The sequence below is a fragment of the Chrysochloris asiatica genome, unplaced genomic scaffold, assembly GCF_000296735.1.
Source record: "Chrysochloris asiatica unplaced genomic scaffold, ChrAsi1.0 scaffold00059, whole genome shotgun sequence".
Classification (NCBI taxonomy): domain Eukaryota; kingdom Metazoa; phylum Chordata; class Mammalia; order Afrosoricida; family Chrysochloridae; genus Chrysochloris; species Chrysochloris asiatica.
Genome location: NW_006408577.1, coordinates 16372637 through 16387759, shown reverse-complemented (window position 1 = coordinate 16387759; position 15123 = coordinate 16372637).

The window sequence follows — 15123 nt, the reverse complement described above, 5'->3', positions numbered from 1 at the left end:
ACCATGACTTGGGTCAGGCGCACCTTAATCCTCAACTGACATTTTTGCTCTTCAACACTTTAAAGAGTTCTTGTACAGCATATTTTCAAATGGAATACATTATTTGATTCCTTGACTGTTGCTTCTATGAGTGTTGATGGTTGATCCAAGCAAAATGAAGTCATTTGACAACTTCAATCTTTTCCCCATTTATATGGATGTTTTTTATTGGTCCAGTGGTGAGGATTTTTGTTTTCATTATGCTGAGGTTCAACTTATTACTTTGCTCTTCATCCATATGTATTTTAAGTCCCCTTGGTTTTCATCAAGCAAGGTTGTATCATCTGCATATCTTAGGTTTTTAATGAGCTTTCCTCCAATCCTGATACCACGTTTTTCTTCTTATATCTCAGCTTCTCTGACTATTTGTTCAGTATATTGAATAAGTATGGTAAAAAAAAATACAACCCTGGCACACACCTTTCCTAATTTTAAACCATTCGGTGTTCCCTTGTTCTGTTCAAACAACTGCTTCTTGTCTGTGTACAGGTTCCTCATGAGCACAATTAAGTGTCCTGGTATACTCTTTCTTCACAGTGTTGTCCATAGCTTGTCATGATCCACACAATTGGAAGTCTTTGCATAGTCAATAAGGCACAAGTAAACATCTTTCTGGTATTCTCTACTTTCAGCCAAGATCCTTATGACATCAGCAATAACATGTCTCACTCCACATTCTCTTCTGAATCCAGCTTGAACCTCTGGAAGTTCTCTGTCAATGTATGGTTGTAGTCACTTTTGTATTACCTTTAGTAAAACTTTACTTGCATGGGATATCAATGACACTGCCCAATGATTTCCTCATTCTGTTAGGTCACCTCTTTTTGGAATGGACACAAATACAGATCTCTTCCAGTCAGCTAGCCAGTTATTTCTGTTGTTAGCCCCAAACTCTGACCAGTACTCCCATAAAGGCATAGTACGAAGCCTATGTAGCAACATAAAAAGTGTATAATACTCCTGAGAATGTCTGGGAATCAAAATTGTGCACTATGTATGTGACCATAAGTCCAAAAGTATTGCTACTAGGGTTCCCAGTTCATACATGCCCAGGTTTATTCCAAACAAAATGTGTTTAAGCATGTCTCTGTGATCAATGGATAGCTGCAGACAATTTATCTCAGTAATACACATGTCTGGTAATGTAATGGTTATGATTCAGGCTGCTAACCTCAGGGTCAGCAGTTTGAAACTACCAGCTGTTCTGCAGGAGAAAGATGAGGCTTTCTGCTCCTGTAAAGATTCACAGCCTCGGAAACCCTGTTCAGGGATGCTTTGAGTCGGAACGGACTCCATGGCACATAAAAGCAGCAAGTCTCCTTAGGGTGCCTTCAAAACAAAGATTAAATCAAAACAGTAGTTTCCAAAAGGGATTTGCTGGGCCAATTAAATTCAAGACAGAGAGGTCAACTCATAAGGTTATCGCACTGGTTTTCTTGAGATTCCAAAGGGGTAATCTGGGTAGATTTTCTCGAAGGACACAGGACAAGTATGGGGGCTTATTATGACGAAGCTTTCAGGAAATGCAAACTACATTGGTAAGAAAAAGAGCAGGAAATTTGCACCGAAGAATTTTTTTGCTGTCACAGCAATGTACTTACTACTCATTCTTTGAGGGTACCAAAGTCAGACCTACAAGATTTTCATCGGGAGACCTTCCTTCATTCACCCTATAGCCCTGATTTGGCCCCTTCCGACTTCTTTTTGTTCCCCAAACTCAAGGAACACTTAAAAGGAAAATAATTTGAGTCCCTAAGGATGACAAATTACCATGTTACACTGGGCTGAAAACCATAAGATCCATGGTTCACTTACTCATTCATTCAATAATTCAGCAAATATTTACTCACTGCCTAGCTGGTGCCTGGCATTATATAGAAACGGAAGTGAGAGCGGTCGAATGCAATTTCATTCATATAGGTGGCGCAAATGGTTAAGTGTTCCACTACTAACTGAAAGACTTGCAGTTCTGACCCATGTAAAGGCACCTCAGAAGAAAGGCCTGGTGATCTGCTTCTGAAAGATGGCAGCCTTAAAAACCAAATGGAGCACAGTTCTACTCTGCAACACATGGGGTTGTCATGAGTCAGAATTGCCTTGATGGCAACCAGTTTGGTTTTTGTGATTTTTTTTTCTTATCACTTTGATAGTTTCCATGTTGAGTCATTCTAAAAGGTAGACAAATGCATTTTGATTTTATAAAATCAGTTTTTTATACTTAAGCATTGATATCTAAAAATGGGGGAGTATTTATTCTTTCACTTCAGGAACAGAGGACTCAGGACCATCGAGAAGGAAGAGCATGAGTGGAGCATGAGTTCCTATCCAGAGAAGGAGTGACAGCAGAGATGGTGGCAAAGGCAATGGCATGGAGGGACAGAGCAGCTGCAGATGCTAGGTCCATGGACTGAGAAAGTCTGTGTGCCTGCGGGCAGGAGTCTGGCTTGTGAAATGTATACTTCAGATATTTAAGTGAATATGTATTTTTGTTTTGTATGTGTACATCAAATTTTTTGCTTTGTTGATTTGTGAAAAATAAGATGTAAAAGGGAAACCACAGGGTGGGGGCAGAATAACTGTGTTATGGGGAGGGGAGTGTAATCATTGAGATTAAACAAAACATGTGATTGGTTGAAAGTAAAACTGAAGATCTTGTCTGTTTACCTTCACTCAATTCACAATACAAGTTAAAAAAAAATTGAGTCCCAGAGGATAAATATGAAGGAGAAACTTAAAATTGTAACTGAACGCTAATTATTATTTTTAAAGTGTTTAAGGCATCCAATTTTGACAACCTTTTTGCCACCCAAACAATACTTCCTCCTAATCTTCAACTCAAACCACCATTTTTAACTCTAGTAGCTTTGCCTTGCCTGGTTCTCTGTTCATACAGGTTTGCTCATGACCTCAGAGTCTCCATGACATCATCAATTGTCCATCTTTCCACCCTACTTCTCCATCAATATTTCACAATTGTCTGGAGCCACACAGGCTAACCAAACTGTCAAGCAGAAAGCAATGGAACATTTGGCTGATGGCATGAAGGGAAGCTACATTTTTTCAGTAGTGAGGGAAGGAATTAAAAGTGATTTCTAGGGCAGCTTGATAGATAGGATGGCTCCAATCCAAGTCAACATCATGGAATTCTATTTTGTTCTTTCACTTTTTTTATTTTAACCCAAGTGTTCTGATCTTTGAGGCACAGGACATATTGTTTTCAAATAAGGCAGGAAGATGCAGCATCATGTTGCAAAAATAGTTACAAAAATATCTCCACTGCTTCCAGATTAGATGCATCACGTATGAGGAGATCTGCTTGTTTTCGAGATAAGGTTAAAGTTCGAGAACAAAGTGAAGTTGTTTTGTTTTTTCTGCTTTTTAAATGTATACCGCAAATGTGCACACACACCCTCTTCAGAGTCTAGAATTCTGGACGCTTTATTTTGAAAAATAATTTTGCCACAAGAGTGATTGAATCACAGTGTTTCAAAGAATGAAAAAAAGAATAAAAATTTTGGATTGTTTTAAATATCCATCTGTGGTCACACACACATAGACATCTATGCATTTAACAGTACTAAGTCAAGAAAGTCCTCAATATCTAAAAGTTGAAAGTATTCCATGTTGAATCAGTACTAGAAACAAAAAGAGTAAAAGTATTTATAGTTAGCTCCTTTAGCATTCAAGCCTCAAGGTTTTAAAGGGAAACATTAGTTCATGATTCCCTACAAATCTTCAATGAAGCAGAAATAAACCTCTACAGATGCAACTATTTCCATTCATGGTGCAAAGCACCAGCTGTGTAGATTCAAGAGCCATTTGGAGCTCAGGCAGCATTCTGTCAGTCTGTCTGCACACTAGCAACTGTCATTCATACCAGGCGCTGAAGGACAAGCTTAAGATGCTAAAACCATTGTTCTTTTAAACCAAACTTCAGTACTGGAAAAAACATTGTCGAAGTTGTAGACAGCTTTGTTTGTAGGAAACTTATCTGATCAATTATTCTAATTTTCTCCTGTAACAGAATTATTATTTTCTAAAACAATTTATTGTGCTCTAGGTGAAAGTTTACACAGTAAATCACTTTTCCCAATCAATAATTCATACACAGATTGTTCCATGACATTGACTGTAATCCCCACAATATCAGCAGCTCTTCCCTGCTACCTTGTGGACCGCCATTTCCATTTGTCTACTTTCCTGGATGTTCCCTGTCTTCTCACTTTTTGCTTTGGGTGTTTCCCTTTTGGTCTGTTGTAGTTTATTGTTCTGAGGTGCATGTTGTTTGTTTGACAGTGTTGTTTATTATTTCACTGGAAAGTGGTCTCCAGGCATTTCTTCAGTCTCCAATTAGGTTCTCTCAGGGGTTCCAACCAGTAAATATGGTAAGTAGGGTGTTTTTTTTGTTTTGTTTTGTTTTGTTTTCTAATTTGAATGTTTTCCAACATTTTTTACCCATTCTAACCAGAACCTTCTATTGTGTTCCTGGCAAGTTCGTGGCACCATCTAGTTCTTCTGGTCTCTTTTTCCTGTATGCCATTAGTCCTTTGGAAGTATTGCTTCCTTGAATTCTAATTTCCCTTTCATTCTCCTATGGTCCAGTTGCAAAAAGACCAAATGCTGCTTCTTATATGGTCACCTACAAGCATTTAAGATCCTAGACACTATGCAGAAGACTAAAATGCAGAATATTTTCTTTATGAACTATGTGCCACTAAATGTCCACTGGGGCTATAATCTTTAGCCTTCAGGCCCAGTGGTTCAGTCCCAATGTGTAAATTGCTTCCATAATTAAGCCACCATGATTCCTTGAACCTCCAGATGCTCTATTATATATATCAGTATATGTGCAATATTTGTAAATATGTATGTAGAAATATCGTATGTATGTACTCCCATACAACTTCCCACAACTTTTTCACATATAAGCACTGGACTGCTAATTACAAGATCAGTAGTTCAAACCTACCAACTACTCCATGGGAGAAAGATGAGACTGTCTACTCCCATAAAGATTCACAATCTCAGAAATCCTAGACAGGGTTGTTATGAGTTGGCATCAAGTTGATGGCAATGGGTTGTTGTTGTTTTTTAACCTATGTATCTATTTATGAATTATTGTTAGTTATTACTATTGTTGTGTGGCTATATGTAATACTTATGTTGTTGTTGTTTTTATGTGCCGTGGAGTCAGTTCTGACTCATAGTGACCCTGTATAGGGTTTCCGAAGCTGTAAATTTTTACGGGAGCAGAAAGCCTCATCTTTCTCCTTCAGAATAGCTGGTAGTTTTGAACTGCTGACCTTGAGGTACACAGCACAATTTGTAACCACTACTCTACCAGAGCTCCTTATATAATACTTTTATTATATATAAATATATAATGTTTATATTATTGTTTATTATTTGACTGGAAGGTGGTCTCCAGGCATTTCTTCAGTCTCCAATTAGGTGTTCTCAGGGGTTCCAACTAGTAAGTATGGTAAGTAGGGTGTTTTGTTGTTTTGTTTTTTAATTTGAATGTTTTTCAACAACAATATATTCAACAATATATAATATTGTTGTTTAGTGCCATTGAATCAGTTCTGATTCATAGTGGTCCTGTATAGGGTTTCTGAGGAGCCACTTGTGGATTTTAACTGCCGACCTTGTGGCTAGCAATCCAGTGTTTACCCTACAGCGCCACACCAGGCCTCCAACATTTACTGTAGTTATCCTTTATTCTTGCATACCTGATTTCTTTTGCCTTGGTCACCTTGTGCTAACTTCCCCCATATTGTGTACTGCCTTTCCCTTCACCCGAATTAACTCTTGTCTAGTATACCTTAAAGATTTACAGCCTCAGAAACCCTGTACAGGGAGGCTATGAGTCGGAACCAACTCCACGGCTCACAGCCACCAACCACCAGCATCTATGCAGTGCTTCTTCCTCTCTGGTAATCATCAAAGAGTCTTTCACTCTATGTATAAACTTGTCCTTGGCTTTTTATAGTACTGATCTTATACAATAGTTTTCCTTTTGTCATTGGCTTATTTCAATCAGCATAATGTCCTCCAGATTCTTACATGTTGTGAGATGTTTCATGGATTCATCATTTTTCTTTATTATTGTATGTATCTATCACAGAGTCTATCAATTAATCCATTGGGGGACATTTAGGTTTTACCTATCCTTCAGCTCTTGTGAACAGTGCTGCAAGGAACATTGGTGACTATATGTCTGTTTGTGCCACCACTTTTACTTCTTTAGGCTATATACATGGGAATTTCTAGATCAAATGATATTTCTATTTCTAGTTTTTTCTAAAGAAGTGCCCTGCCTGTTTCTATGGTGATTTTAACACTCTGCAGTCCCACCAGCAGACGACAAGAGATCCAGTCTCCTCACATTTTGTCAGTATCATTGTTCTCTGTTTTTTGTTTTCATTTTCTTGTTTCTATTTATCAGTGTCATTACTGCTGGGGAGTGATGACATCTCATTTGTACTTTAAAAAGAAACAAACTTTTTATTGTGAATTGGCTGAAAGTTTACATAACAAATCGGTTTTCCAGTCAACAATGTATACCCATGTTGTTTCATATCATTGATTGCAGTCTCCACTACTTAACACACTTCTCCCGCTTCCTCCATGGTTCCTGTTTCCAGTCCTCCTTATTCCCTAACCCTCCCTATCTTTTGAACTTTGTCCTTGGGCAAATTCAAATGGTTGATTATTTTAAGGAATGTGCACATCGCTACTGTTATTGGTCCCCTTATAGATCCTTGGGTGAAAATTGAACCAGTGGAGTCCAGTTCCAGGCCTGAAGGGTGACTAAGGGCCAGAGTTCCAGGCATTCCACCAGTCTCTATCAGACTAGCAAGACTGATCTTTTTTAAGATTTTGAGTTTTTGTTCCACATTTTTCTCCCATTCTTTCCAAGACCTTCTTATGTAATTCCTTTCAGAGTGGTCAGCAGTGGGCAGTAGCCAGGTACCATCTAGTTCTTCTGGTCTCAGGGTCATGGAGACGGAGGGTATCTCATTGTATTTTTTATTTACATCTCTTTAACAACTAATGTCTAGAGTCCAAAGTTACCAGTCACCACTCCACAGACTCTCCTCTCTTCAAACCGAATGACCAAGGACCACTGCTTGTGACTCGTTCTATTCCTATTTTGGGATTCCCCCTCAGCTCTGTGGTTGTTTAGGTCCCTGGAGTTCTTGCCGTCCTTCCTTAAATCTGGTTCATATTCGGCTAACCTCGCTTCACTCCAGATTTGTTGTGTCTCTGTCCTTTTGGGGATTCTGTGAAGTTGCTTCCTGCTTTCCTCAACCAGGACTGCTGCTTGCCTTGTTTCCAGATGGCCCTGCTGTACCTGGCAGGCTGTCAGGACACCTCCACTCCACACCTCTCCTTGTTCATTGTTTTTGTCCAATTTCTTCTTCCAGTGTGTGTTTGACATACTTCCTTATCCTTCTATTTGAAGCTTGTGTGGGCCCCGCTTGTCCTCAATTTAGCGTAGATGGGGTGCCCTCTCGCTTCCCCTGCACTATGCCACTGAGGGAGCTCAAAGAGTACCTTCTGGGGGATACAGGTGTAGGTAAATCGAGTATTATATGGTGATTTGTGGAAGAGTTTTGATCCAAACATCACCCCAACAATTGCTATAAAATGCCATCAGTCAGTTCCCACTCATAGCGACCCTGTATGGGGTTTCTGCAGCAGCTGGTAGGTTTGAACCTCCAACCTTGAGGTTCAAACCAACCTTGTGATTCAATGCTTATCCTACAGTGCCACACCCAAGACTGTCCACTACCAAAATAAGCTACATGAACTTCTAATCTGGGGTACAGTTGGATAAGAATGATTCCATGCCTTAACACCCATGCATTACAAGATCGACAACTGGTATTATCGTCAATGACATCTCAAAGGAAGAACTGGGTGAAAGAATTCTGGCAGCACCGCCATCCATCGCAGGAAATAAGTGTAATCTTACCGACGCCAGGGAAATCATGGAGCAGGACACGAAGCACTACACCAATTCGGAAAATCTATGCTGTCTTTGATGAGACTAAGACCAAAAAGACTATAAACATAAATAACCTCTTTGTAGAAATCACTGGGCAAATTCCATCTACTGACACCAACCCCCCATCTTTCGGAAAGTTTCAAACTCCGCTGACAGCCTTCAGAGCCAAGGCCGTGCTGCTGCTGACCTCGGCTAATCCACTCAAGCTTGCTGATGAAGTAGGTGGTCCTTAGCAGAGGGTTGAGGTCCTTGGTGTAGGTTTTCACCTAACCAGTTCTGGATCTTCTTCATGCAATGGATCCACAGAAATGGACTAGTTCTGTTTTCTTGACAACGGGCCAGGGCCGTGATATTTCAGCTGTGGACTTCTATTAGGTAAAGGACCGTTAGTGTACAAAGGGACCAGTCATTGGGTTTTTACCTTGCTGGAAAGGAACGTATCATTCATTATATGGATGATAGAATCAAATTGTCGAGTAGTTTTGCAATCAGGATTTCATGTACCATTTGTAAAGGCAAAATGAGCACTCTCATAGTTTTGGTGTGTGTTGGGGGTGGGGGAGACTGTGTGGGAATGATCATTTCCCTGGTTTCCCATTGCCACTGTTTTGAGGAGTTGTACAACATGGCGGCTCCTTACGGTAGGTATTGGGCTGTGAACTGCAAGGTCCATAGTTCGAACCCACCAGCCACTAAGTGGGGGAAAGATGAGGCTTTCTGAACCTGCCAAAATTTAAAGCCCCAGAATGCCTATGCAGGGTCACTATGAATCAGAAACGACTCAAAGGCACTTAATTATGCAAAATATGATGAGCTATCAGAAGTGGAGAACTGGTAGTCACTATTTTAAGTGACAATGAATTATCTGTAGGACTGATGGAAACTATTTCAAGTTGTTGCTACTTGTTACTAAGTGCCATCGAGTCGGTTCTGACTCACAGTAACCCTGTATAGGGTTTCCAAGGAGCAGCTGGTGAATTTGAACCTCCAGTCTTGTGGTTCAAACCAACCTTGGGATCCAGTGCCTTATCCCACAACGCCACACCAGGACTCCAAGAGTACAGACCATGAATTCACATCGAGATCCCCAGACATATATCTCATGAAAAGAAAAATAAAAAAACGTTAGAGATAGTGAGTATTAAGAGACTAATTGAGACGAGAGATAGGAATGAGAGAGGAAAGTCCAAATGGTCAACATTTACTTACTGTAAAGCAAATATGAGAAGGTAGGGGGACAAGACTCTAGACTGCTGGAAATAGAACAACCAGAATGGATCTAAGGAGAATGTTGACATATTGAGAATAATGTCATCAATGTCACTGAATAATCTGTGTACAATTTGTTAAATGGGACCCTAATTTGCTTTGAATGTCTCACCAAAAACAATTAAAAAAAAAAAGGTGTTGGTGGTGGTAATTTGCTTTATAATGTCCTCCTTAAACTATAAATGATGGTTGTTGTTGTTGTTAAGTGCTGTCGAGTCAGTTCTGACCCACAGCAAACCTGTATAGGGTGTCTGAGGAGCAGCTGGTGAGCTTGAACCACCGACCTTGCAGTTCAAATGTTGCAGTCTTCTGCATTAACCCACAGCGCCACACCAGGACTCTCAAATTTGAGCAATTTAAATCTGTACAAATCTCATCTTTACCTACTTCAACTTCTGCTTCCCTGACCCTTCCTATTAAACAAATGGCATATATTGCAAGCAATCACAATTATTCTAAAACAAAACAAACAAGAAGATAATTAAGACATGAAAGTCTCATATAGACTTAAACACTTTTGCTTTATACTCACACTATCACGCAGACTCAGAGTCCTGGTGTGGTGCTGTAGGAGAACGACTGGATTGCTAATCACAAGGTTGGCATATCAAAGCCAACAGCCACTCTCAGAAACCCTGTACAGAGTCGTTATCACATAGACTTGGCATTTGTTGTCCTTAAGTGCTGTCGAGTCAGTTCTGACTCATAGTGACTCTATACTGTTTTCAAGGAGTAAGTTTGAGTTAAAATATTTAAATGTCCTACATTTTTTCAGAAACCTGAAAGTATCCCGTCTCTCTCCCTTTGGGAGACATTTGAAGTACATTCAAGGATTACCTGAAATAACACATGGCTCTGCCTGATACAACTCTTTGTAAGCAACAGGCTTCACTCTTCATTGGTTTGTTTATGGTGACCTTTCCACAGACAATGAGTTTTGTGAAACTCAAGTAATAATTTTCATGGAGGTAGAGAAGATGCAAATGTGTTTCTATGTGGGTGTTCATGCCGCAGGATGGTTTATATTTAGGATATTAAAAATATAATTTGTTTTTGGAATGAGCAGTAGTCATAATTAGCTTAGAAATGGCTCCTATAACACTAGAATGAAAGAATGAAAAACAGAGAAAAACTGATTTGTTCTCATCAGGGTTACTTTACTTAGGACAGATCACAAGGGAAAGGTTTTTCTGAAACACCTGCCTAGATCTCATCTGAATGCATCCATTTTCTGCCAGAAGGAGGGTCCGTAGGTGTGGAAGGTGTGGTGGCTAAGGTTGCACATCATCTTGGCTAGCCCATGATTCTCAGTGGTTTGGCAGCTGTGGTGCAGTAATCCTCATGATGAGACCTGACATAATGCAATCACCTCCAGGAGGAGATCCACTATGAGCAGTCAGTCAATTGGAAGGGAGTTTCCTCTGGGAGCTTGGTGACTTCCAATATATATACACACATATATAGGAGTGCCAAGGTGGCTCTATAGGAAAAGGACTGGACTGTGAATCATAAGGTCAGCAGTTCAAATCCACTAGGTACTCCTCAGGAGAAAAATGAAGTTTTCTGCTTCCTCAGAGATTTACAGGAATTGACTTGATGGCACTTAACAACAATATATACATAAATATGTAGTTGTTAATGTTGTTATGTGTCACTGAATTGGTTTGGACTCATAGAAACCTTGTCTAGGGTTTCCAAGGAGCAGCTGGTGGGTTTGAACCACCAACCTCTCGGTCTAGTGCTTAACCTACAGTGCCACATAAAGACTGTGTGTGTGTGTGTGTGTGTGTGTATTGTTAGGTGCCATTGAGTTGGTTCTGACACAAAATGACCATATGCACAACAGAACAAAACACTGCCCAGTCCTGTGCTAGCCTCACAATTACTGCTGTGTTTGAGCCCATTGCTGCTGCCATGGTGTCAGTCCACCCCGTTGGGGGTTTTCCTCTTTATCACTGACCCTCCACCATGATGCCCTTCTCAGACTGGTCCCTCCTGATGATATATCCGAGGTATGAGAGATGAAATCTCACCATCCTGGCTTCTCAGGAGCATCTGGCTGTAGAGTCAAGACATCATCCAGCTTGCTCAAATTTCTGACCCATAAAATGTGAGACACTATAAATCGGTTGCTTGAAATGATCCCTACAGAAAAAATCAGTCACTTATACTTAATAAAATAAAATTATTGTCAGTAAATATCTTTGGGGAAAGCAGCCTTGAACATTCAATTGTGTAATTTGGGTAAACAAGGAAAACGGAACCTTTTACATTTGAAGGGAATTGAAATACTCAAAAAGGCAAGAGTTAGCTATGACACAGACATTGTTTATTTATTAGGAGGAAAAGTCATCGACAACCTGCAATATGCACATGATACAACCTTGCTTGTTGAAAGCGAAGAGGACATAAAATATTTACTGATGAAGATCAAAGACCACAGCCTTCAGTTTGGGTTGCACCTCAATGTAAAGAAAACAAAAACTGCTCACCATTGGACCAATAAATAACATTAAGATAGATGGAGAAAAAACTGAAGTTTCCAAGAATTTATTTTGCTCAGATCAAACATTAACACTCACGGAAGCAGCAGTCAAAAAGTCAAATGAGGGAAATCTGCTACACAAGACCTCTTTCAAGTGTTGAAGAACAAAGATGTTAGTTTGAGGACTAAAGTGGACCTGACCCAAATCATGGTAATAGCCTCATGTGCATGTGAAAGTTAGATAATGAATAAGGAAGACCATAGAAGAATTGATGCATTTGAGTTATGGTGTTGGAGACTTTTAAAGGTACCGTGGACTACCAGAACAAACAAATCTGTGTTACAAGTACAGTTAGAAGCCAAGATGACCAGACTTCATCTCTCATACTTTGGACATATTAGCAAGAGGGACCAGTGCTTGGAGGGCATCTTGCTTGGTAAAATGTCCTTTTTTCCTATCACTTCCTGCTTTCTGAGTCTTGTTGTTGTTAAATGCCGTCAAGCCGATTCCAATTCATAGCAACCCTGTATAGAGTTTCTAAGGAACAACTGCTGGGTTTAAACTACTGACCTTGTAGTTACGGTCCAGTCCTTATCCTACAGTGCCACAATAATGCTGTCCTTTTGATCTCCTCTGGTCGATTGTTCTAAGGTGTGTACCTCCCTACTGTTATTGCTCCCCTTATGAACATGCTGTTTGGCTGAATGTTGCTGGGGTAGGTGTTGGGGTGGGGGGGGTAGGCAGGCCCACTTCAGCTCCAGGCTTGAAAGGTGATGAAGTGAATAAATAAAAACTCAGGAGTTTGGACACTTTCCTAATCCTCCTTGAGGTGGCTGTCAAATATAGTGTCATCAAAAGATGAGGACTGTGGTCTAGTTCTTCCGGTACACTCAAAACTCCGGACCATTCATTGAATCTCTCTGGGACTGAATGATCTTACCTTTAAAGGGAAAGGATTGGAAAATATGGATTGGTTAATAACCATCAAACTATGTTGAGAGTTTTTGCAAGGGGTCCGTAAGTGCACATGAACCAAGTATTTTCTGTGACGGCATTCAGACTTGCAAACATGTACTATCATTTTCTATACATATGTAGATGTACTATGATTAGATATTACACACTTAGTTAAAAGTCTTTATTGTTGTTATTGTTAAATGCCATCGTATCAGTTTCGACCCATAGTGACCCTGCTTGAACTGCCAACCTTGTGGTTCAAACCAACTTTGCAGTCCAGCACATTAACCCACAGCACCACACCAGGACTCCTTTAAATTATACAAATTAGGTGTTTTTTCAATCAGAATATGTTAAAAGCACAACTTGATAATTGAAAATGTTGGGAACTACCAGGCTAGATGGGAACAATCTCTTAATAATCTGTTTCATTGATATTCATAAAACTCTATTGCGCAAAGGGAAAACATTCCTTTTAGATAGGAGTTTAGTGTTTTTCTTTCACTAACACTTTCAATCCTCCGGATCCATATTCTAAAACACAATGGTAATCTTTTCTACATTCTCAATGTACTTCATTTAAATAGCAGGATGCTTTTTTCTATTGAAGAAATGATAAGCACTTTGTAAGAATGGCTGAAGTGAAGTCCAGGAGAAACAGAAGTGGCTTAGAAGGGATCTAATATCTACTTTAAGAGTATTCCACTGGCTGCAGTCCCTGGAAAATCAGTTACCTGATCACATCCAAATAGGGCCCAATGGCAAAACTGGAAGAATTTCAATCGCTACACACATCAACACCAAGCAGTTCTCATTACTACAATGTGCCACGTTTTCCACAGAGAGTATGAGGAAATCCTGAATGGCGGCCTGAAAGATGAATGATGGGTTTGCTTCAGAGGTAAGTGGCAACCATGTGACTAATGGCGGCTTCAGAGTAATCTGGAATAGTAGAGTAGGCCTGTACCAGTTTTCCTAATTAGCCACATGTGGTCCTCAGATATGGTATCTTTAGATGGTAATAAGAATGATTATCGATACATATCAAGTTACACTTTTGAATAAATTCTTTCAAACAAGCTCTGCCTGTGTGTCTTTTTAAAGTGGATAAACTGCTCTGGTTTGGGGCAGTTCAGGATACCACACATGGCATCTTTGTTCTGTGGGTTTCTTTCTAGTGGAAAGAACAAATTGGTGGGTGGATTTCCTTCCCCTTTAATAAAAATGTTTCAGAGACGACTCCCAAGTGCTTTTCATAATGTTAGCAGATCCCATTTCTTTTTCAGATCCAAGTCCAACTTATGCTAGAAGTAAAGACAGCTGTTACCAAATGGGCTCTGAAATGATCAGAAAGACTAGATTTTAACTACTGCCATTTCCTGGGTCTCTTCATTAGTCTGTGCCATGTCTGACCATAACAATATCCAGACATGAGAACTTCTGCCCCATTAGATTTCAAACCAAAGTGAAGGAGTTTTCCAGCAGCTCCAAGATATCTATGAATATCTTCTTTTTTTGCCTATAGTTACCCAAAGGCTACAAAAGTATGAGTCCTCCCCTCCAGCACCGTTGCCAGCAGCAAACTGGTTGAACTTCTCAGAAGCCATCTGAACAGACATTTTATCTCCCTCCATTATTAACTATTAGTTATTTTCCTTGGAATGTAGTCGTGCCGAGACATATCTAGTAGATATACTCTCTCTTCCAAGAGTTTCTGTTCTAATAAGGCTCTGTGTTCGAGCTTTAAACAACTCATTTTCGCTTCATTTTAGGAGCTACATAAGGGATGATGAGCACTGATGGTGGTGGTGGTGCTTATGTGCCATGGAGTCGGTTCCAACTCATAGTGACCATATACAGGGCTTCCAAGGCTGTAAAGCTTTTTTTAAAAAATGTTTTATTGTGAATTATGTGATAGTTTAAGGAGCTCTGGAAGCATAGTGGTTACAAATGCTTCCAGACTGTGAACCGCAAGGTCAGCAGTTCAAAACTACCAGCTGTTCCACAGGAGAAGGATGAGGCTTTCTGCTCCAGTAAAGATTTACAGCCTCAGAAACCTTGTACAGGATCGCTATGAGTCGGAACCGACACCACGGCTCATAACAACAATAACAACAAATGTGATAGTTTACATGGGAGAACATTAGCTTTACATCATATATCGTTTCATTGCCATGGTTACTATCCTCTCCATGCATCATCAACCAACGAAAGGGTATATCCTGCAAGCCTGCCCCCGCCCTCCTCCGGTGGTCAGCACACAGCCTCTCTTCCTCTCTGGGTCTAAAGTCCCCAGCTGCTCCATCTCTTCACATCATCATGTCTGCTTCTATCTCTGGCGTCATTGCTTCTCTGCAG